Source organism: Apodemus sylvaticus, chromosome 11, assembly GCF_947179515.1.
Source record: "Apodemus sylvaticus chromosome 11, mApoSyl1.1, whole genome shotgun sequence".
NCBI lineage: Eukaryota > Metazoa > Chordata > Mammalia > Rodentia > Muridae > Apodemus > Apodemus sylvaticus.
Window position 1 is genome coordinate 44800843 of NC_067482.1, and position 24363 is coordinate 44825205.

Here is a 24363-nt window from a genome sequence, read left to right on the forward strand (position 1 = left end):
ACTCAAGAGATCCATAGACCTTTCCTCCCTCATGCTGGGATTAAGGGCATGTGACATCACTGCCCAGGCAGTTTTATTTTTCTCAACTCAGCAACTGAGAATCATGAAGGTTTCCTTTTTCTTTTTTTAAATATGGGATGTTTGTTCATTGAAATTTCGTAGCTGCAGTGTACCAAGGAAGACAGAGCTCCAGTGCTTGTTTTGGCTGGTCAGGTTTTGTTTTCTTTTCTAATTTGTAACCTTACCAAAGTGTGCAGGCAGAGCCTCAGTAGAACACGGACATTTTGAACCACGTAGCTGAAGACAGACTGGACAGCATTGTTTTATTTTTGTTTTTTTGAGACAGGGTTTCTCTGTGTAGTCCTGGCTGTCCTGGAACTCACTCTGTAGACCAGGCTGACCTCGAACTCAGAAATCTGCCTCTGACCCCCAAGTGCTGGGATTAAAGGTGTTTGCCACCACTGCCCAAGTGGATGTTTTCTGAAGCTCACTATTTTTGGTCCAGACTTTAGCTTCCCAGAGTAATTTTTTTTCTTGTACTTTCTTATAAAAATATGCTTAGTTTCGTCCAGAGTTCCTTGAGGTCATTGGATACATCTGCAGAATTAGGGCTTCCACAGCTGCTTCCAGAGATGCTTCTTTTTGCTTATTAGCTTCCACACTTCTTTTTGCTAGTATTTCCCAACCTTTCTTTCATAGGAATTAAGCTGTTTTTGGATTGTTGAAATAGGCTTCCTAGCTCCCTAGCCCGAGAAAGGTGCTGCTACCTTCTTTGGCCCTCCCTCACCAGGAGGGCAGACCCAAGGCTAGGCTTCCCTCACTTAAAAAAAAAAAAAAAGATATATTTTATGCTGCACTAGCTGGGCTCAAATTCACATACTCCCACACACTCCTGCAGGGTTTCTGTGTGTAACCCTGGCTGTCCTGGAACTCGCTCTGTAGACCAGTCTGTCTCTTGTTTCTGAGTGCTGTGGAGCCATCACATCTGGCTTCTAACATCTCTTTTAGCGTTAAGGTTGAACTTAATTTAGGTCTGTTTTCCAGTCCAAAGCTCGAACGTCATCAGGATCACTGAAACCCCCAAAGCTGACATGCTTCTGTAATCTTCGAGTTCCGATTTTCACGTGTGCCTGATGAACTACCACCACCTAACCTCTGCAGGTAGACCGGGTCGCAGCAGTGATCAATTTGTGTGCTCACCCCTCCACCTAAAGTATGACTAAACACTGCGATGGACTGAAGCCATTCCCTCAGCAAACAGACAGACGCGTCAGATGACAATGACCGTGGAAGGCAACACGGAGACTACGTGGGACAATTCGACAGCCCGAGCGCCCTTCCTTCACAGTGGAGCAACCCCACCCCTCCACACCGGAACTGCCTCCTCCGCGCCCGGCGCGCCCACGCACGTCAGCGCCGAAGTTGCGGGAGCCGCCCCCCTCCGACGCAGGTGGCCCGCGCGACACGCGCATGCTCACTCGATAGGGTCACGGGAGGCTCGGGGCGCTACAATCTGTTGCGCCGCCCTCGGGAGCCGGCAGATCCGGGTCTCGTGGCTAAGAGTGACGTGGTCTATCGAATCCAAACAGAGGGGAGGAGGCCGGCGGCCAGCAGCAGCGGCAGCGACAGCGGCGTCCGGAACGCTCCCGGCCGCCACCCTCCCCGCCCGCCGCTTGTTTGGGCGGGTGAGTGTCCCCCTGGCCCACCGCCCTCCTCGGCGACCCTCTTCGCATCGCCACTTCTGTGGCCGCGCGCTCCCGGGGACCGCTGCGGCAGAGCGGGCGCCTCTGCCTGGGCGCTGCACCGTGGGAGTCCGCAGCCGCTGGCAGGGCAGCCTGCAGCCGGGCTGGACAGGCACCCACAGTCCGGGTGCTTTCACTTTTAGGGCCACCTAGGCGGCGCGGGCGTGCAGGGGTTTGGGGACAGTAACCCCGAAAGCCGGGCGGTGGCGTTTGCCTGGTGGGTTCGATGAAGTCACCCGGACGCGGCCCTTTGTTGTGGTGTGTGGTAGCTGCCATCCTGAAAGCCAGAGCCTTCTTTAGCCTCCATTGTGTTGCGGATTTAGTGGATTCCTCTTTTCTGTTGGTTCAGTATGTGGAGCCCGGGCTGACAATGGAGCAGGTAGCAGCACCGTTATTGGAAGGAATGCAGGGCAACAGCCCGGCAATGGTTTGAGATCCATGTTGTTCCTTAAAACCGAAGTTTTCCGAAGTGGCTCCTTAAACGTTAAGATTTTAGCCAGTATGATATTCGCTAACTGTAGAGAGGCGGCAGGATGCTTTTAGTTGCCCCAGTTGGAAAAGATGAGGATGAGGCCTTAATAATGGAATGCCCTGGGTGTTCATCTGGAGCGCCTGATGAACATTTATACCTGCATGTGTGCAAGGCACCCTCCCGATTTTGTGGTTTGGTGTGGTGTCAGTTGGCAGCTATTCGTACCAGCATTTGGGAAAACCTACAATTTCCCAGGGGTTCTAGTCTGGAAACGCTTAGGAGGCACTCTCGCTGCCCTGTGTCTGATGCGGAGGTTAGGGAAAGCAGCTGCGTGCTCCTGCTTCAGGCGACTCACTGCTCGCGCACATTCCTTTAGTGTAGCCGCCCACCCTTTCGCCCTCCGCACTCAGACCAGAAAACCAAGCCTGGATGTTCCATCGTGGTTTTGAAAGGGACATTTCCCCCTCTCCAAGATACCTAGTGTTTCTGTAAAAAGCAGCAGGAAAGAACAACGAAACCAGATTGATTATTTCCATCTAATCTGGGAAGAATTCTTAGGAATTTAGACCTCTATCTTTCTAGGGTGTGCCCTTGGGCAGTAACGGACCTCTTATCAAATCTTTTCCTCCTGTGTAGGACATGGATTTTCCCCCTTTTCTTCTACCATACTTGGAATCCTGTTGATATAGACAAAGGAGAATTTTCTTCTTGCATTTCCCCCTATTCAGATTTAAAAAAAAATCACCCTTTTTACTATTCTAAAACAATATTTTTTGTTTTGCGAGATGTTTTTGTGATGATTGGAGGAAATATTGATAGAAGTACATGAGGAGAAAAGAGTGATAATCGTGCCACTCCTCTTGCCAGAATGTTAGCTCATATCCTTCTAGATGCCTTTGCAATTGCTTTATAAAAATATGGTATCATACTACACTTTTTAAAAATAAATTGTACTTGTTTAATGTGTATGGGTATTTTGCATATATATATATATATATATATGCACCTTGTGCATTCCTGGGTGCCCAGGAAGGTGTTGGATCCCCTGGGATTGGAGTTACAGAGGATTATGAGTTCCTGTGTTGCTGGGAACCAAACCCAAGACCTCTCTGGAAGAGTATTTAGGAAGAGTAGTTAATGCTGTAATTCCTGAACCACCCCATGCATGCGTTTCCCCCCCCCCCACCCCCCGAGGCTTTACATACTGGCACTTTTTTTAGTATGTATGTATGTATGTATGTATGTATGTATGTATGTATGTATTTGCAGATATGGACTGTGGACCTTTTGGGGTGAAATTCCACCATGTTGGAAACACAATAGTTATTAAAGCCATGGTGTGGAAAGTTTTCCCCTATGCCTCTGTAGTGATAATGTGAAACTTAATAAAACAGACACTGGATGGTATATTAACTTCCTTAGCTTGTTAAACTCTCCAGGCAGCTAAGTGCAATGTGGAAGTTTAGTGAAGTTTTCTGTATTTAGTGGCTCTCCGAGTAAGTTTAGGTCTAACCCTTAAGTTACACTGTGTTACAAATGCAGCGCACCTGTTACCACCCCATCCGTAAGAGTGGAGGGATCTACTCAGCATAGCGTACTTACTTTATTAGCTTTGGGGTTAGGTTATGAGCCATCTGGTACAGGGTTTTTTTTGTTGTTTGATTTTTTTTAACCACTGACACCAAAGGAGCCTTCCAGAGATGAAACGCCCTCTTCATCCCAGCTTCAGGCTAAGTATCATTACATATCCTCCTAAGTCTGCTAATGCCATTTTGGGCTGATGTCTCATAAACCTCCCTGAGACCTGTAAATCTCTTTTGTCGTTCATTATCTCCTGAGTAATTAGTTCCAAATGGCTAGTACTTTCTGTGACTTGCTTCTTTTTCTTTAATTTTTACAAGTCTTTACAATTTATTTTTTGTGTATGTCTATAATGTACACATGAGTGTGTGTGTGCCTGTGTGTCTGTGTTACTGTCTGCCAGAGGAAGCCAGAATAGGGTACTGAATTCCCTAGTGCTAGAGCTAAAGGTGGTTATGAGTTTGTTTATGACAAGGGTACTAGGAACCAAACTGGGGTCCTCTAAGACAAGAAGCAAGTGCTCTTAAGGGCTGAGCCATCTCTCCAGCCCCTTTAATTAAAAGAAATTACAGCACTCAGTATGAGTTCCTTCCCCATCCCTGCTGCTGCCACCCATGCTAGACTACCACAGCCTCTTGTGGTCAACTGAAGGAATTTCCTGGCCTGTCTCCAACTTTGCCTCCTTACTTACTGTGCATTCCCCATGAGGAAACCGAAGAGTCTCCTCAAATTTTAGATTAGATATGCACGTGTTCTCTCTCTCTCTCTCTCTCTCTCTCTCTCTCTCTCTCTCTCTCTCTCTCTCTCTCCCCCTCCCTCCCTCTCTTCTTCTCTCCCACTTTCCCTCCACCCCCCCACCCCCCAGAGTTGCCTTGCCTAGCATGGTGACAAACACCTTTAATCCCAGCACTCTTGGGAGGCAGAGGCAAGCAGGTGTCTTGAGTTGGGGGGATCAGCCTTTGAGAATCTGGTTCGTTAGGACTTCCTATCTAGTCCTGTTCTCTGGGGCCCGGCACATCAGTATATTGTTGTTTTTCATCTCTCTTCGTTTTGTTTGAATCTCCGTAGCATCTAACTATTGCCTGAAGCCATTTGCTCTTCCTGTACCCTGGGGCTTCAGTGTCTAAGTCTGCTTTGGCCGGTTCATTTCTGTCAGTTGCAGTTCAGATGTTGACTTTTGAAAGAAATTACCCCATTTCTTTATTCTTTATTCTTTTTATCTTATTCACAGCATTTATCACTACCTGGATTGCCTTAATTTATTTTTTTTTAAACTTTGTATGCTGGCTTTTCTTCAAAATGGCCTAATAGGAACTCTGACTGTGGCTGGAAGGTCTTATGGACATTTCTCTGCTCCTCCTCTTTAGGCTTGTTCATTCTTAGAAAACTAAATTTCAGCAGCTTCTTATAGGACAGTTTTAATTTTGTTTAATAATCTTTGGTGTTTGTGCCCCAAGAACTTCATAGTTTTGACCTATGGAACCTTGGAGAAGTGGGTTCCCAGCGTCTGTGTCCTTCCCCAACCCACTTTTTTTGTGGTGCTGCAAATTGAACCCAACCCTTTGTACGTGGTAGGTAAGTGTCTTACCATTGAGTTACACCCCAGACCTTGGCTGTACCTTTTGTTGTTTTTTGAGGTGGGGTTTTATGAAGCCTAGGCTGGCCTGGGGCCCATCTTGAACTTCTGATCCTGTTATTTCCACCAGGCTTTGGATTTTTGAGGCGGTGTCTTGGCTCTTAGCTTGGGCTGGCCTTGGTTAACTGGAGGTCTTCCTGTCTCTCCCCCAGAGGCTTCCCCAGTGTAATTACAGACATGAGCCACCACACCCAGCTCCAAATTTGCACTTTCAACAAACCCTTTGGGTGATTTTGTTGTCCATTAAAGTTCGAGAATGTTTCTTGGTTTTTAATGTCTCCTCTTCAGAAGAAAGCTCCTTTATAGTGGTTCTGATTTGGGGTGTGTGAGACAAGGTTACTATGCTAAATATGACATTTTCATTTTTTTTTTCATGTAGCTACAGAGAAATCCAGAGTTAAATTTTCCTACCCACATCTTATAAATGAAAACACTGAGACATAGTGAACGGTTAATCCCCAGTCTGGGCTTCCTTGCCCTGTTGCCCTCTCCCCCCCTTCTCTCTCTCTTTTTGGCTTTTGGAGACAGGGTTTCTCTGTGTAGCCCTGGCTGTCCTAGAACTGACTCTGTAGAGCAGGCTGTCCTTGAACTCAGATGTCCGCCTGCTTCTGCCTCCCAAGTGCTGGGATTAAAGGCGTGCACCACCACTGCCCGGCTCCCTCACCTTGTCTTAATCCTTGTGAGCTAGAGCTTTTAGAACTATACACACTACTTTGAATAAGCTGGACTATTTATTTTATTAAGGTGTGTTTGTTTTTATTTTCCACTTATGGGTGGAAAATGCAATGGTTTGCCTGCAGGCATGCGCCTCAGGTACAAGCAGTACTCACCAAGGTGGAAGACTCCATTTGATCCCCTGCAACTGAAGTTGTTGTCTGCGGTGTGAGTGTCGGGTTCTCTAGAAAAGTGGCCAGTGCTCTTAGCTGATGAACCATCTCTCCAGCCCTAAGCTTTTAGTTAAGGGCAGAATAGTGTTTTCTGTCCTGTTTGTATTCTATGTGAAAGATTTTTTTTTTTGAAAAAAAAAAAGTTGATGTTTTATTGTTCAAAGTTGCAGAATTAGGAGACAATTTTGAGAAATATTCTAAGCATGCCTATTTTTGGCTACTCAGGATGCTGAGGGAGGAAGACCGTTTGAGACCAGTGTGGGCAACAGAGTGAGGCCTTATTTCCAACAAAACAAACAAAACAGCAGCAACCACAAAGAACCCTCTAAAATCCTCCAGGTCTTCTTTGCTCTGAGAGCCTACTGGGCTAGCTCTAATAAGTTCGAGAATAGTTTTCTCCTCTTTCTTTACGTTTCTCTTGTCAAAAAGATATCCTTGTTGACAGTCATTTGTTTCTGCATCTGTTGGTATGAGTGCCTTACTCTCTGGACTGCATCAGGATAAGCATGAACTGCAGAGAGTTCTCACTGCAAGACCCCTTTGCGAACCAGGGAGAAGATACGTGTGATGGCTGCGTGCACGTCTGAGACGTCCACACAGACAAGGGCTACTGTTTAGTCTTCTGTTCTCTTTTAGCCTCGCTCTTTCTGTGGAGGCTGAGGTCACCAGCTCTCATCTCATGTAGGGCCTTGGACTCCTATTAATAGCCCTGTATTTCTCCCTCTACTTCATCCGCTTGTTCCCGAACAGTTACAGTGAGCAGTGGTGTCTGAGGCCCGCTGTGCTCTGTGTGCGCAGAAGCTCTTGCCTTCTCCCTGCCTTTTGTTTTGTAATTATTACTTTGTATTTGATGGGTTGGATGCTTTGCCTGCGTGTCTGTGTACCATGTGAGTGCCTGAGGTGGTCGGGAGGAGGGCATCAGTCCCTTGGAGCTGGATTTACTGATGGTTGTGGGGTTGTGTGGATGCTAGGAACCAACACTGGGTCCTCTGGAAAAGCAGCCAATGCTCGTAACCCCACAGAGGTCTCTCCAGACCCTCCTGTTTGCTTTTTGAGAAAGAATCTCAGTGTAGGCCATGGTAGCCTGTTAATTTTTCCCTCTTCTGTTAGTGGTGGGAATTGAACCTGTGGCCTCTTATGAGTTATACAAAGACTACCCCATTAAGCTACAGTCTAGACCACACTAAACGTGGTTTTAACAGGCTTTATGCTATAAAACATTTTGAATAAAATCACCTGAAGCTTTCAGTTTATCTGGGCATGAAAATAGTTACCATGCTTATAAATAGCATGAAGACCCAGGTTTAGTTAACTCAAACTGAAGAATTATAGTAACCAATTTACTTATGAAATAAGCCATAGCTGGGTGTGGTGGTATGCCTTTAATTACAGCACTTAGGGCAGAGAAAGGCAGCTCTCCCTGAGTTTGAGGCCAGCTTGATCTACACAGTGAGTTCCACACAAACCAGGACTACACAGTAAGAGTGGGAAAAAAAAGTGATAGCATCCAGTGGCTCACCCCTTTAATCCCAGGAGTTGGGAGGCAGAGGCAGGTGGATCTCTGAATTAGGATTAGCCTGGTCTACAGAGTGAGTTCCAGAATAGCCATGGCTACACAGAGAAACACTGTCTCAAAAAAAAATACACACACACACAATATTTGAAACACTTTAATGAATCAAAATGAAATTAATAGTAGTTAGAAAATCTAGGCAGTCTGCATGTACTTGGCTGTGGCTGGGAAACTGTGTAAACATTTGTATTAGAGCTGCCTCTGAAAAGAGGCTTGACTTTCAATTTGGGGGTTTCCTGGGGTGGCAGGATTAGGTATTTGGAAACCATAATTTGATATATGTATTGTTTTAAAATAGTCAACTTTCTTTTTTTTTTTTTTTAAACAGTTCCTTCAGCATGTCCACACCTAATAGTGCCACTCCCTGGGCCAAGCATATTCAAACCAATTAATAGTCAACTTTCTTAATGGCACTGCCTTTGTTTTGGAGAAAGTTTCCCCTGTTACTTATTTTCATACTAGATTTTCATTTCCCTTTTTGCTTTTTTTAAAACCTGTAGTAAAAACACAGATGTGTCAGCTTTAGGTGAATGCAGACCAGAGCTGCTTTAAGCTCGCCCGTGCCTGCCGACCCCATCACACTAGCAGAGTTTCCAAACTTCACCACCTCTTGGTGGTGGGCGATTCTCATCAGGGTGTGGGTGTGGGTGTGGGTGTGTAAGCATCTTCATGATGTACATCCCAGAGCTCTAGAGGTCTTGGGTTTTTGTTTGTTTGTTTGATTTGTTTTGTTGGTTTGTTTTAGACAGGGTCTGTGTAACCCTGACTAACCTGGAACTCACCCTGTAGACCAGGCCGGCCCCAAACTCACATACAGCTGTCAGTGTCTGCCACCACCACTCTCAGCTGTCATTACATTTGCTAGAGCTCACTATTTCAGAGGTCATCTGTAAATTGTAACACAGCTTTTAAAAGCTACTTTGTTAGCATTTATATATAACATGTTTACTATAATTACAGATGGCTAGTGTGGATTTTTTTAAAATCTGTTGAAATGTTTTCTTTGAAATAGGACTAGTTCTGTGCTCACGTGAGCCCTCTGTGTGTATGTGTATTGCTGAGGACTGGACCTAGGGCTTTGTGCCTGCCAGGCAAGTCTGACCTGCAGCTCTGCTCCCCAGGGTAGAAAGCACTTTTTTTTTTTCTGAGACAGCCTTTCTCTGTATAGCCCTGGCTGTTCTGGAACTAATTCTGTAGACCAGGGTGGCTTTGAACTCAGAAATCTGCCTGCCTCTGCCTTCCAAGTGCTGGGATTAAAGGCATGCACCACCACTTCCCAGAAAGCACTCTTGAGAAGAAATTTTAGAGCCAGACAGGCAGAGGCAGGTGAATTTCTGAGTTCAGGGCCAGCCTGGTCTACAGAGTGAGTTCCAGGACATCCAGGGCTATACAGAGAAACCCTGTCTCGAAAAATCAAAAAGAAAAAAAGAAAAAAAAAGAAGAGAGAGAAAGAGAGAGAGAGAGAAGAATTTTTAAGAACTATTTTTCAGAATTTGAAACTTTAATGATAGTGAATATAAATAATTTAATTGAAACATGTATTTGGCCATTTATGGTAAATTTTACTCCTGCACTTTGACCAGGTAAAGAGTTTCTTTTTTTTTTTGAGACTGTACACCAGGACAGTATAGCTGAGAAAAGTGGGGCTTCAGTGGGGTAGGTGGACATCTTTCTTCCCTTCCCCCCTGTGCAGAATGATACCCAAGGTCCCAGGGGAATGGAAGCAGTGTAAGGCAGTTTATTGCTGAGGGTTGAAGATGCCTTTAGCATTTTCAGGACTCCTAAAAATTCTCGTGATCCTTGCACTCTCCTTTAAAGTTACCAGCCCTGTTTTATAGATAAACCAGAGTCACCGAGGCTAAGGGATCTATCCCTTTCGGTAATGCTAATAACTTGAAATCCTTTAAGACACTTTATGAGCTAATCCCTTGATGACTTGATAAGTTGTCTAAAGTGATTCATGGAATATGAATCAATTATTAGTAAGGATTAAAAAAAAATCACTTAGAAAAGGCATGCCAGGCAGAGCACGTCTTTAATCCCAGCAGAGGTGGGCCAGAGAGTTCAAGGGCAGCCTAGACTACAGACTGCCAAGACAGAAATGTGCAAAGAAACCCTGTCTCCAAAAACAAAACCGAAAAATCCTGAAGGAAAGGCAGTGCTGAGAACATAGTGTTATCCAGGCTGTCTGTGTTTCCTCTGGAAGCTTGACTGCAACGGGAGTATCGGGAGGGAGACTAGCACCCTTGTAAGGAAGGGGAGCTGGGGTGGCGGTGTAACTGCAACCCCAGCATTTCATCGCAGACAAAGAGGATCAGCAGTTCAAGAAAGGCTTCTCTCTGTTATGGAGCCATTTCAAGGCTATCCTGGGCTACAGGAGACCTCTGTCTTAGACTTCTTCCTTCATCCTCCCCCCAGACAAAGCCTTAGAAAGAACCTCGCTGCTTCTGTCTTTCTTTTTTTTTTTTTTTTAAAAACAAAGTCCTGCTGTCTGAGGATACTTTTTACACCAACAACATTGCCATTTATTTGATTTTTTTAAAGATATATTTATTTATTATATGTAAGTACATTGTAGCTGTTTTCAGACACAGCAGAAGAGGGTGTCAGGTTTCATTAAGGATGGTTGTGAGCCATCTTGTGGTTGCTGGAATTTGAACTCAGGACCTCTAGAAGAGCAGTCAGTGCTCTTAACTGCTGAGCCATCTCTCCAGCCCCTGTTTGGTTTTTTCCAAGACAGGGTTTCTCTGTGTAGCCCTGGCTGTCCTGGTACTCACTCTGTAGACCAGGCTGGCCTCGAACTCAGAAATCCACCTGCCTCTGCTTCCCAAGTGCTTGGGATTAAAGGCATGTGCCACCACTGCCTGGCTTGCTGCTTCTGTCTTATGGACATAGCTGTTGATTGACATGAGAGAGACTTAGCTCTGAAGTGTGATCAGTTTCGTTTTCGTTAGCTCCCAGGCTGTGGCACTTGCTGTAGCAGCTCAAACATACTAAGAGCAAATTGGAAGCAAGAGTAAGACTTGAACAACCACCTGGATGTGAAATCGCTGCACCCCTGTCCAGTGTATAGAAACTGGATTTTTAAAAAAATAATACGTTAATAAGCTTATGTGCTAAGCTTGCTACAGATGCAACCTTGCAGAATGATTTTGGTGAGGGCTGAGGAGGGAACTGGTGCTAAACCTCATCCTTAGAGAACACCTCCCTGAGTAGCCCTGTGGAGAGGAGTGAGAAAGCTTGCCTGTGCTTGGGAGAGAACCGGGGGATATCTGGCCAGACCTTTCTTTTGTTGTGTTTTGTGCTGGGCATTGGATCTGAAGCTGCCTTTTGATAAGGATGTGGATAGTCAGTTACCATTCACAAATAGATGAGCCCCACGGCACTTTGGAAAGCATGAGGCTGCCCCTCCCATCCGCTAGCTGGCCTAGAGTGCGGATGGGGGGGGGGGACGGACGGCAAGAGGACTTGCAAGCCGCTCAGTGCTCTCCGGCTCCTGAGAAGCAAGGATAGCATGTTTTGTGGAAGGCTGTCCTGTGAAGCCTTCTCTTCATAGACAGCAGGAAATCCTGGGAGCTGCACACTGCCAGGCACAGGTTCATAATCTGTAGAACATTTTGCCTTAGGATGGGTCAGATCCTGAGTCTGACCCTGGTTAGATGACATTAAGTCATTCAGTAGTCAGTAGTCTGCCCCATGCTTGGCAGGCACTGGACCACCGAACCTCATCCCCAGCCGGTGACATGTAGGGAAGCTTTCGGGCTTCAGAGTCTTCTTAATATGTAGGAGTTTTGTTTGTGTGTGTGTGTGTTGTGTAGGTGTGTGCATGTGGATGCAGGAGCTCACAGAGGCAAGAGCAGGTGTTAGATCCCCTGGAGGTAAAGTTATGAACCACCTGATATGGATGCTAGGAATTAAACCTGGGTCCTTTGGTAGTGTGGCTTAGTTTTTCAAGACATGGTTTCACTGTGTAGCTCTGGCTGTCCTGACACTCACTCTGTAGACCAGGCTAGCCTCAAACTCAGAACCCCTTGCTTCTGCCTCCTGAGTGCTGGGATCCAAGGTATGCCCCTCCACTGCCTGGTGACTTTTTTAATTACCTTTTTTGGAGGGACCTGGGGGTGGTTGTACAGTGATGCCTCTCAGGAGGTCAGAGGACAATTTGAGAAAGCCTGTCCTCTTCCACTGTGTGGGTCTGAGGACCAAGACCCACAGTGTTGGCCCCAGGCCCCTTGCTCATTGAGCTATCTGAACCAGGACTTCATACTTGGGATTGATACAGAAGCATTGGGAGGGCTATTAGATTAGACTGAGGTGTTTTATATTTGAGAAGGGCATGGATTTTGTGAATTAAGAGTTGGCAGAGGTTAAGTGTTATTGTCTGAATATATTGAAGTTTTAATCACAAGTGTAATGGGCCAAGGAGGTAAGGACTTTGGGAAGTAAGTAGATAATGAGGACAAAGAATCTTCTCTAAGCATGTATGTTAGTACTTCTCTAAGTATGGTTAGTGTCCTTGTAAAGGGGCATGTCTACACATGCAGACAAACAAACACATAAATAAAAGTACATGTTCTTAAAAGATTTACCCTGGTCGGAATAGACTAGAAGGAAGGCCCCCCAGGACTGTATATGAGTGTGTGTGTATTTTGATCTTTTTACTGAAGTTGGATTAGTATGTTTATTTGAACAGTTATTTGTGTGTTAGTACGAAATTACATTGTGTTAAGTAAACTTAACACAATATTTCAGCTCTTAGACTTGGGGGCTGCCTGTTGATTCTTCTGTATCTTTCTGCAAGGTTTTCTGCCTGTTTTTAGAGTCCCTAAGGATTTATTAGTTAAATCATTTTCAGGAAAGGAGAAATGAGAAAGACATAGGCTTGAATGCCTCCTCTGTGTCCTGTGTCTTTTTGAGCAAGCCACTGAAACTCTCAGGACCTTAGTTCCTTCCTCTTTGGTTTCTTTCTTTCTTTATTCTCTCTTTTTTTCCTTCCTTTTCATTCATCCATCCATTCATTCATTCATTCATTCAAGTCTGGGTCTTCCTGTGTAGCCGTGGCTGGCCTGGATAATCCCCTATGTGGCCCAGGTTGGTTACATTACAGGTATAAGGCACCCTGTATCCAGCTAGTTCTTTCTTTAAATAACTAGGTGAGGGCCTAGGGATACAACTTAGTAGAGTACTTGCCTAACATGCATGAAGCCCTGGATTCTATGCTCAGCACTATACAAACCAGGGCCTTGTAATCCATGACTTTAATCCTAATAATCTTAGTAACTGAGAGGAGGAGGCAAAGGGTCAGCTGTTTAGGGCTGGGCCCCTAATATTAGCATTCAGGCAAAGGAAGGCAGATAGATCTCTGGGTCTGAACCCAGCCTGGCATACTAATGAGTTCTAAGCCAGGCAAGGCTACATAACGAGACCCTGACTTTTGTTTGTTTGTTTTGTTTTGTTTTTGAGACAGGGTTTTTCTGTATAGCCCTAGCTGTCTTGGAACTCACTTTGTAGACCAGGCTGGCCTTGAACTCAGAAATCCGACTGCCTCTGCCTCCCAAGTGCTGGGAGTAAAGACATGCACCATCACGGCCCAGTGAGACCCTATCTTAAAAACAAACTACAAGAGGGAGAGAATTGCTGTCCCTCTAAGGCTGTCATCAGACCACTTGTAAACTTGCCGTTTGTTGGCTCTATACTTGAAAATTTGTATTGTCTCGTGCACCTTGCTATGCCATGCTCACTAGCACAGCGCTCACCAGCACCACGCTCTGTCGTTCTTTATACTCCCAGATCCCTTTGCCTCTGCAACTAGATGGTTACCGTCCTTCCACCTGCCTGACTTTCTACCTTCTTATTGGATCTTTCTTATTTTAAGACAGAGTTTCTCCATGTAGTTCTGGCTATCCTGGAACTTGCTGTATAGACTATACTGGCCTCAAACTCAGCATAGATCCAATTGCCTCTGCTTCTCTGGGATTAAAGGTGTGTGCCAACACCACCCCTTGTTCTTATTCTTTTAAAATGCCATAGTATAATATAATATAATATAATATAATATAATATAATATAATATAATACACCTTTAGTCTCAACTCTTGGGAGGCAGAGGCAGGCAGAGCTATATGAGTTTAAGGCCAGCGTGGTCCAGGATAGCCAGGGCTACATAGAGAAATTGTGCCTAGAAAAAAAAAAGTAAGACTATAAGTTGTTTTTGTTTGATTGTTTTTCTGTATTTAGCTATGTCTAAGTTAGGACAACTTGTGGGACACAGTTCATCCACAATATGGGTTTTGGGGATTGGATCCTGGTCGTCAGCCTTCATGATAAAGCAGTTTAACTGCTGAGCCACCACATTGCCCAGAGAGAACTTTTTTCGCTCACCATACTGTTTGCAGTACTACAGGACTTTTGTAATTACAGTTGGTTGCTGTGATAAGAGTTAGGGACTCTTGGGCAGTGGTGGCGCATGCCTTTTATCCCAGCACTTGGGAGGCAGAGACAGGCAGATTTCTGAATTTGAGGCCAACTTGGTCTACAGAGTGAGTTCCAGGATAGCCTGAGCTAAACAGAGAAACCCTGTCTCGAAAAATCAGAAACCAACCAAACAAAAACAGTAAGGGAATCTTAACTCCTAGGCAAGAGGTAACTGTGTTTTCTCGGATATACAGTGGGTTTATTTCCACAGTAAGTGAAGTGTTTTTGGTCAAGCTCTAGTGGTTTTTAAGCAGTAGTGGGCCAGCTTCAGCATGACTTTATCTTTCCCTGCCTGTATCCCAGCAGACATGCAAGTGTTGTTCAGAAATGTATCCTTAAATAACGGGAAGCTCTCTACTAGCTGTCTAATTTTTGTAGCATTATGCTAATTTTTGTAGCATTATGAAGTTGTCTTTGTAAGCTCAAAACAGCTGTAATTTGCATGATTGGTCCTATCTCACACATGGAGGGAGACTGAGATCTCTTCTGGCATTCACAGTGTGACTTCCTGTCCATGTGCTAGTGAGCATGGTTTGTGACATACGAGCTATTTATTTGAGTGTGATCATTGCTTTCATACCTGAACCAGGTTTCCTCTTGAGATAGCAGTAGCTCAGGTTGTCCTCAAACTCACTGTGTGTAGCCAAAGACAGTCTTGGACTTCTAGTTCCCCTGTGTGTATATGCATGTAAAAGCCAGAGGTCCCTGCAGATTGTCTTTCCCAGTCCTAGTTGGATGTGTGGATGGATGTGTGAGTATGTGCCCTCGGAATACAGAAGAGGTCTTCGGATCTCTGGAGCTGGATTGAGAGGTAGTTAGGAGCCGCCTGACATGAGCTGAGAGCAGAGGTCAGGTCCTGTGCCAGGCCCCAAATGTGCTCCTAACCACAGAGCCATCCCTCCTCCGCCTCCCCAGTGCTGTGCAGTGCTGGGGGCCAAGACCAGGCCTTGCCCTTGTAACTGCAACTATGCAGCCAGCCCTCTTCCCACTGAGCTGCAGCCCCAGCCCAGCCCAGCTTCCTGCTCTTGCTAGGTAGCACTTGACAGGCCTAGAACTTCCTCGAACACAGAGGTCTGTTTGCCCCTGCTTTCCAAGTGCTGGTGCTTTAGGCAGGGTCTTGTCCTGTGCTTCTATCTGGCTTGATGACCCAAGTTTGAGCCCCAGAACCTTTGTGAAAGAAGTTGGATACAGTGGTACGCCTCCGTGATCTCAGCTCTCCTGAGGCACAATGCCAGCTGAGAATCTCCGGCCTAGAAGCTTACAGGCTAACAAACCTGGAGTACAGAGTGTGACAGAAATTGGAGATTCTGCCTCAAAACAAGATGGGGCTCAAGGCAAACATTAGAAAATTCCAGAACTGACCAGTTTGCTAGTCATACAGTGTCCATCATTCCGGGCAGCTGTTCTAAGTCTGAGTGGGGGGGGGGCGCGCCAGTGTTGCCCCTCCACCCCTTTCAGAACAGCAGTTTGACCTCACCCCTTCTGTCCCACCCAGAGGCTCAGCCTTGTCTCAGTGTGTCCACACTGTATGTGCTGCTTGCTTGTTACTTACATGGTAACCACCTGCTCACCAGAACTTATCATGGTCGCCAGGACTGCTCATGCTTGTCTTCAAGAGAACGGTGTTTAACCTCAGGAGCAGGCCTGACTTTAAGGGTAGTGATCCTGGAGCTGTGAAATGCCAAGACGCAGCTGGAAAGAGTTCCCATTCAGTGGAAAGGTAGAAAACATCAATTTCATAAAGCAAGGAGGAAACTGCTGTTGTCAGTAAGTTCTATGGCAATGAGGCATTAAACCATATCTATTTTTCTATGAAAAAGTGATAAAGATCAATTGTATATACAGGCATAATTAGAGAGTAGTAGTAATCATACCATGGTAAATAAATGTAGAAAACAAAAACATCCCTCTAGCTTTAATCCCAGCACTTAGGAGGCTGAAGAAGGTTACCCCGGAGTACCAAAGCCATTGTGGATTGCATGAGACCTCTCAAAACAAAACAAAACAAAAACAAAAAACACAGAATGCTATGTGGAGGTAGGGGTTAGGGGTCGTTGGAGAGGTGGTGCAGCCAGTTAAGGGCATTGGCTGCTCTTTCAAAGGACTCAGATTATATTCCCAACACCCACACGGCAGCTCACAACTATCTGAAATTCCTGTTCTAGGGAATGACACGTTCACACAGTCATAGATGCAGGTAAAACATCATATAGTTTGTATGTAAAATACAAATTAACACTTTTATTTATTTTTTTTTAAAGGAAAAAAGGAAGTATAGCCAAGTAGATGTGCCTTTTAATCCCAGCTTTCAGGAGGCAGAGGCAGGCAACTCTCTGTAGATCACTATGTAGCCCTGGCATAGACCAGGCTGGCCTCGAACTCAGCATCCTCCTGCCTTTGCCTCCAGTGTTGAGATTAAAGTAAAACTATGCACTACCACCATTCGACTGATATAGAGTATTAGTGTTAACCAACAAATTTACTGAGTGATTAAAGGATTCAGACAATTTAACATGCTCAGTGCAAGAAATGTGAGATGTACTCGTCCCTGGAAATAATGACTCTAGTAGGAGAAAGAACAGTCCTTTCTTCTAGGGGTTTGTGCTGTAGCTCAGTAGTAGAGTACAGAAAACAATTGTCTGGGCTCAATCCACATAAGACGGGGGACTGGAGAGTCAAGGGTGCTTGCTGTGCTGTGGCGTCGTGAAGACTGGAGTTGAAGCTCAGCGCCCATGTAAGGAGCCTCAGTCAGCTTGTGTCTGAGGAGGATAGAGACAAGCTGTTGCTGTCTGTCGCTTGTTGCTCCCAGCCTCCCTGAGCAAATGCGGCCCAGATTCAGGGAGAGTCCTAGAGGAGGACACTCAGTGCCCTCTTGTGGCCTCTGCACACACAAACACACACACACATATGCAAGCAATCTTTAAAAATAAATTAGAAATCTTTTTTTTGTTTGTTTGGTTTGGTTTGGTTTTTTTCGAGACTGGGTTTCTCTGTGTAGCGCCGGCTGTCCTGGAACTCACTCTGTAGAGCAGGCTGGCCTTCAACTCAGAAATCCGCCTGCCTCTGCCTCCCAAGTGCTGGGATCAAAGGCATGCGACACCTCTGCCTGGCCGATTAGAAATCTTTTGAAGTTTAATTTTATGTTCATTTTTTAAAAACTGTGTACATCTGTAAGGGTGTCAGAAGCCCTGGAACTGGAGTTCAGATGGGTGTGAGCTGCCATGTGGGTGCTGGGAATTGAACCCATGTCCTCTAGAACAGCCTGTGCTCTTAACAGCTCTGGCCATCTCGCCAGCCCCCAAAATAGAAGCCTTTAGAACATATACATGTAAATTCAGAAGACAGTTTTAAGAGACTCTCATCATATCTAGACTAACCCAGAACTCCTGGGCTCACGTGGGCCTTGTCTCTTCTTCCCAAATAATGGGACTACCCGTGGAAGCTGTTCTCTCCCTCACAGCACAATGAGACGTGTCAGTGCTTCTGTCCCCTAGGAACATAGCCCATAGGAAAACAATTATAGAACCCTTTCAGATGCCAAGATGGTGAGGATTTGGGCTGTTTGTGGTTATCTATAAACAAGTGACCTTTAGTTACTAAGCAACAGGGTGGCTTAGTGTATAGGGCTTTGGTTTGTTTTGAAATTGTTAAACAATAATTGTGTGTGTGCATGTGTACATACTATGGTCAGAGGACAGCTTGTAGGAGTCGCCTCTCTCCTCCCACTAGGTGGTTCTCCTGAACTGAACTCTGGTCATCAGGTTTGGCAGCAGGCAACTTGCGAGCCATCGCATTGGCCCAGCATTTAAAAAAAGAAAGTAATTTACTTTTATTTGTGTGTGTGTCTGTGTGTGTGTGTGTGTGTGTGTGTGAGAGAGAGAGAGAGAGAGAGAGAGAGAGAGAGAGAGAGAGAGAGAGAAATGGGCATGAAATCCCCTAGAGCTGGAGTTCAGAGCAGCTCACTATGGGTGCTGGGAATCTACCTTGACTACTCTGGAAGAGCAACTAGTAGTCTTAGCCACTGAACCATCTCTCTAGCTATCCAACATTTTTTTTCAGTAATGTCTTTCATCCATGTATATGTGCAAATATGAATATGTATATGAACATATACATACCCATGTGTCAAAATATAATTTCATTCAAATAGTAAAATACGTAGGAGAATAAGGGGAAGTATTATCATCTGACCACTATGATTACTTCAAATAATATCCCTCTTCACTTCTCCAGTTTAAATTCCGGGTGTGTGCAAGCCCTGCATAGTTTTTTAAAGTCTCAACCACAAAAAATTCACATTGAACATGGAAATTTCTAACTTCTTTCTTAAGAGGAAACAGTGTCAGTGTCACACCTACACCCCCACACACACACCCGTGTGTGTGTGTGTGTGTGTGTTTAAAGACAAGAGTGTGTAGCCTTCTTGAGATTCTTCTTGGAGTAGAGAACAAGCATTCATTGAAGAAAGAGAATTTAGGATCGACAAAAGAAAAGGTTCAATAAGGGTGTATACTTTTAGAGTAAAGTCTCAATAATTAAAGAAAATCCAAGTAGTCATGTGGGGGCCTTGGAGCAGAGTGCTTTTTTTTCCTGCTAAGCTGATCAGCCTGACTTTGACCTGACTTCCTGAACATGGAACCTTATGGCTTCAGCTTCCCAAGTAGCTGGTACTACCCTGTGCCCCAGACCCTGCTCTAAAATGGGTATTCTGAGAAAAGTCTTAACTGTATAACTGTGTCTGACCTGGTACTTGCTGAGGAGATCGGCCTGGCCTTGAGCACTTGCTGAGGAGATCAGCCTGGCCTTGAGCTCACAGAGTTCCAACCAGTCTGTTCCTGCCCCCTGAGATTGAGGGTGTGGGCCACACTCAGTTTTCAATCAACCAATCAATCACTCTGTTTTAGACTAGGTTTCTCAGTATATTCTTGGCTTTCCTAGAATTCTCTGTAGGCCAGTATGGCTTTGAATTCGAGATCTACTTGCCTCTACTTCCTAAGTGCTGGGATTTAAATAATTTATTTTTAATGTCATTTCTAAATTGTGTGTGTGTGTGTGTTTGCATATGTGTGTATATATGAGCGAGATCTGAGTGTGTACATGCACAAATACGTGATGTATATGTGGATGGAGGTCAGAGGAACTTTCAAGAGTTGGTTCTCTCGTTTCACAGGGTTTTGGTTCAAACACAGGTCATTAGGCAGAGCAGGTACTTTACATGCTGAGCTATTGCCTCCCCTACTTTCTAATACAGCGTTAGAGCCACCCAGGTAAGAGAAAAGCAAACAAGCTTTGTGTGTGTGTGTGTGTGTGTGTGTGTGTGTGTGTGTCTGCGCGCGCGTGTGTGCGCGCGCGCCTGCCTGTATCTCCAGGCCAGAGAAGGACATAGGATTCCTTGAGGTGGAATTGCAGGCCAATGTCAACCACTTGACAAGGATTCTAGAAACAAAACAAACTTGGGTCCTATAAACAAGCAGCAAGGGCTCTTAACCATTGAGCCATCTCTCTAGCCCTATAAAAAAATTCTTAATTTTACATGACAAGTGATTAAAAGCCAATAATAGAAAATATCCCTGGAATCAGTTAGACACAAAGAATTTGAAAAAGGATAAATTTTCTGAGCACATGATACTCAGTGACATTAAAATTAGGAAAAAACAAGAAATATATTTTGGGGCCTTGACATCCTAGCAAAGGGTTTTGTGGTGGTGCATACCTTTTTTTTTTTTTAAAGATTTATTTATTTATTACATGTGAGTACACTGTAACTGTCTTCAGACACCAGAAGAAAGCATCAGATCTCCTTTCTCTTTTCGGATGGTTGTGAGCCACCATATGGGTGCTAGGATCTGAACTCATGACCTTTTGGAAGAACAGTCAGTGCTCTTACCCGCTGAGCCATCTCTCTAGCCCTGGTGGTACATATCTTTAAGCACTCAGGAGACAGGCAAACAGATCTCTGCCAATTCAAGGCCGGTTTGGTCTACATAGCCAGTTGGAAGCTAGCCATAGCTGTATAGTGAGACCTTGTTCAAAAAGAAAATTAATGGTTTCAATGTACTATGCCCCTTGGGTGTGCTTGGACATCTTAAGAGAGTGTGTCTTGGGAAAGAGTTTTTTGAATAGATTCTGCTCACATACTAGAGTAGTAGTATCTGTGGGACTTTATTACTGTATAGTTAGCAGTGTAAACCCTGTGCTATTGATATAAGTGGCAAAGCTCTTGCCTGGACTCCAGAAGCCCTGGCTCTATCCTCAACATCAAAGGAAAAGAAAAGCAGTCAGTCCCTTTTATATAGGCCCTTAAACTGCGACATGTTAGTTTTAATATTCCATTCTAAAATGTTTGAACATAAGGTGAGTGCCACAGTGGCTTGGTTTGAGTTGGCAAGGCCCTAAGAGCAGAGTTTGTATTTTTAGGTCTCACATAAAAGGATGTAGAACCAGACTTGTTCCTCTGGTGCCTCTGGGGCAGGGAAGTGGATGGGAAGACGATGGTTGCTTTTCTGTTCTTCTGGGGCTGTTGAAGTTAGTTGATCTGAAGACTGCCAAGACCAGCTGCTTTGCTCTTGATACTTAAGTTAGTCCTTCTTGATACATGCTGCTAGTTCTTGATACTTACTATGTTTCCTTAAGGAATTAAATCCGTCCCTAAGCTTCATTCTCAGAAGCACACATAGTAAGTAGAACTACCTGTCTCCTAACCTTCACAGTTGGATGAGGCCATTAAATTTGACCCTCAAAGGTGAACTTAGGTAGGTAGAACCCACGAGGCAGGCTTGAATATTTGTTTCTAATGGCAGATTATAAATTTATTAACACTGGCAATTTTCTTCACTAGATGTAGAAACAGCATGACTCAGCTGCCAAACCCACCAAGAGAAGTTCTGGTGGAGAGAGGCCGCTCACTTCCACAGCACTGGGATGGCTCTGCTTCGTGACGGCCAGCCAGCATCACTGTGCTGCTGTTCCTTACTAGGAATCGTCTAGGACTGGGTGGGCTTAAGTGCTTGCTGTGTATGTGTTGTCCATTTAGCCTTTTTACCACACAAACATTGTTCAGATACTACAGGCAGATTGCTGTCTCAGTAACTTCATTAGAAAAGTACTGACATTGTAAGTTAAATGTTTGGTGTATTATTTCCAAATGTAAAAATTTAGAGTGGGTGCTTCTTTTTTTTCTTTTTTCTTATTTATTTATTTATTTTTTTTTGGATTTGGTTTGTTCGAGGCAGGGTTTCTCTGTGTAGCCCTGGTTCTCCTGGAACTCACTCTGTAGACCAGGCTGGCCTCGAACTCAGAAATCTGCCTGCCTGTGCCTCCCAGAGTGCTGGGATTACAAGCATGCGCCACCACCGCCCGGCTGAGTGGGTGCTTCTAAATAGCCATTACTTACCTGGTTTCATTGTCCACTCAGGGCCAGGTTCGTTTAAGCCATATGTAATACTTTCAGCTTACTTAGATTATCCTGTTTTTGTTTTTGTTTTTTGAGACAGGGTTTCTCAGTGTAGCCCTGGTTGTAGTTGTCCTGGAACTCGCTTTGTAGACCTACGCTGGCCTTGAACTCAGAGATCTGCCGCTGTCTGCCTCCCAAGTAGGGTTAAAGGTGTATGCTATCACCACTGAAAGATTTAGTGTGTGTGTTTCTTAACTTTTTAATAGATTGATTTATGCATCTTGGTGTGTGCCTTTGTAACTCATGAAGACCAGAGGGCATTGGGTTGCCTGGAACTGGAATTATAGGTAGTTGTGGCTGTTGGATACTAATCTGGGTCCTTTGCAAGAGGGTAAGTGCTTAGCCTCTGGCCCATTTTTCCTGGCCCTGGTGTGTCTTTATGACTTAGGCCTTTTGTAATCACTTGCACCTTTTTTTTAATATCAAGATGTCCTTGGATTCCTGATGTTCCTGCAGAGTGCTGGCAGTTACAGGAATGTTCTAGCATGCCTTTTCTGTTTATGGTGTTGGGGGAATCAGACTTGCATGCCAGACAAGGTACTGTCAACCAAGCTGCGTCCCCAGCTCTCTGCACGGTTAAGGAGACCAGTTGTGGAGCTGGTTTTGTCCTTAAGGAGCAAGCCGGTTCCTTTGATGTTGGCATTGTTGCCTAACTTCAAGGATGTAAGCTAAAGAGGCAAGCAGCTTGAGCAGCAGGAAAGGTGTGTGTGTGTGTATGTGTGTGTGTGTGTGTGTGTGTGTGTGTGAGAGAGAGAGAGAGAGAGAGAGAGAGAGAGAGAGAGAGAGAGAGAGGGAGAGAGGGAGAGATGGGGAGAGGGAGAGATGGGAGAGGGATAGATGGGAGAGGGAGGGAGAGAGAGGGAGAGCGAGCAGGGTGTAAAATGGCTCCATCAAAGGCCCCTTTGAGGCTGATGCCCAGCATTCTGACTCAGTGGCCCTGTTAAGGCTTGCCCAGCACAAAATGTGTGAGGTTGACACCCCTTGTTTCTTAACCAACTGTGTGTCCTGTTCATCCCCACCCCATTTGTTGTTGTTTTGTTTTGTTTTGTTTTTGGGGGTTTTTTTTGTTTGTTTGTTTGTCTTTTGAGACAGGTTCTCTGCCCTGAAACTCCTCTGTAGACCAGGTTGGCCTCAAACTCACATCCTCCTGCTACTACTTCGTGAGTGTAGAGATTAAAGGCATGTGCCACCACCACCTGGACAAAAAAAAAGTTTTTTAAAGATGGCAACTGTAAAGTGAAGGCCGCATGGAACTGAGAACACCTTTACCTGTACAGAGCTGCACAGAAGCAGAGCACTGTTAAGGAGTGTCCGGTCTAAAACTGCTCACTCACAGAGCAGCCAATCAAGATGAGCAGACCCTAAGACCCCAGACTGTGCATCCATTCTTAGCACCTAAGTATTTCTTTAGTGAATGCTGTGGCTGAAACAGTGGGGAGGTGTGGAGTGTGTGTGTGTGTGTGTGTGTGTGTGTGTGTGTGTGAGAGAGAGAGAGAGAGAGAGAGAGAGAGAGAGAGAGAGAGAGAGATTGAGATTAAGATGGAGTCCTTGGGAGGAGAGGCAGGTCAAGTCAGATTTTGTGAATAAATTGAAAGGCAGACTTGAGAATAGCTTATCCTGGTGATGGATTGCTGGGAGTGGAAGGAAGTCTGTTTTCCCTAGTGCCTTCCAAGTGCCTCCGTGCTCAAAGGCTGTAGAGCCGGGAAGGGCTGGGGCAGTTGGTATTTGAATTTCAGAGGCTGGGTGTGATGGCACATGACCATAATCCCAGGATTTGGGAGGTGGAGACAGAAAGATCTCAGTTCACAGTTGTGACCTGTATATCAAGTTCCAGACCAGCCTGGGCTACAGAAGATCCTGCCTCAAAGAAACAAAAAACTAATTTTAACCAGTACTTCATTCCAAGGATGACTCAGACAGGAGGAAGGACTCTGGTTACGTCCACACCAGCACAATCCGAAGGACAAATATTTTTAATTAATTAATTAATTAATTATGTTTAAGTACACTGTAGCTGTTTTCAGACATTCCAGAAGAGGGAGTCAGATCTCATTACGGATGGTTGTGAGCCACCATGTGGTTGCTGGGAATTGAACTCAGGACCTTGGGAAGAGGAGTCAGAGCTCCTAACGCTGAGCAATCTCTCCAGCCCCCCCCCCCCCCCCAGGACAAATCTAATCTATTATAAAGTAGATTATATTACTTAAGAGTTTTCAGTGGCTGTTGCACACAGTTCACCAAGGAAAAGGCTGACATGCCTCTTACCCCTGCCCATGCCCGCTTCCTTTTTTAAAGATGTGGAGCTGGCGTAGCTGAACCAGAGTTTGTGCACAGTACTTCCTGGCTTTCAAGGGCTGGCTGTAACCACCTCCATTTCTCCTCCTGCTTGGCTCCTACAAACAGGGTTTAGATGTGAAGAAACAGGTCACACAGACTGTTGTGTAGCTTCTCTCCAGGACAGTGTAGAGATTTCTTCAAACCAGCCAGCGACCGAGATAGCTAAGTGATGTGAAGGCGGTGACTGCTGAGCCTGAGGACTGAGACC

General features: G+C 45.1%; 1 protein-coding gene across 1 annotated transcript in view; it reads left to right on the forward strand.

Moving 5' to 3' along the window:
• Nucleotides 1-1557: 1557 nt before the first annotated feature.
• Smim14 (small integral membrane protein 14) overlaps nt 1558-24363 on the forward strand; it is a 49882-nt gene continuing 27076 nt past the window's right edge. Inside the window, exon 1 of the mRNA XM_052199761.1 lies at nt 1558-1685. The gene's annotated coding sequence lies outside the window, so the exon portion shown is untranslated. The remainder of the gene's footprint in view (nt 1686-24363) is intronic.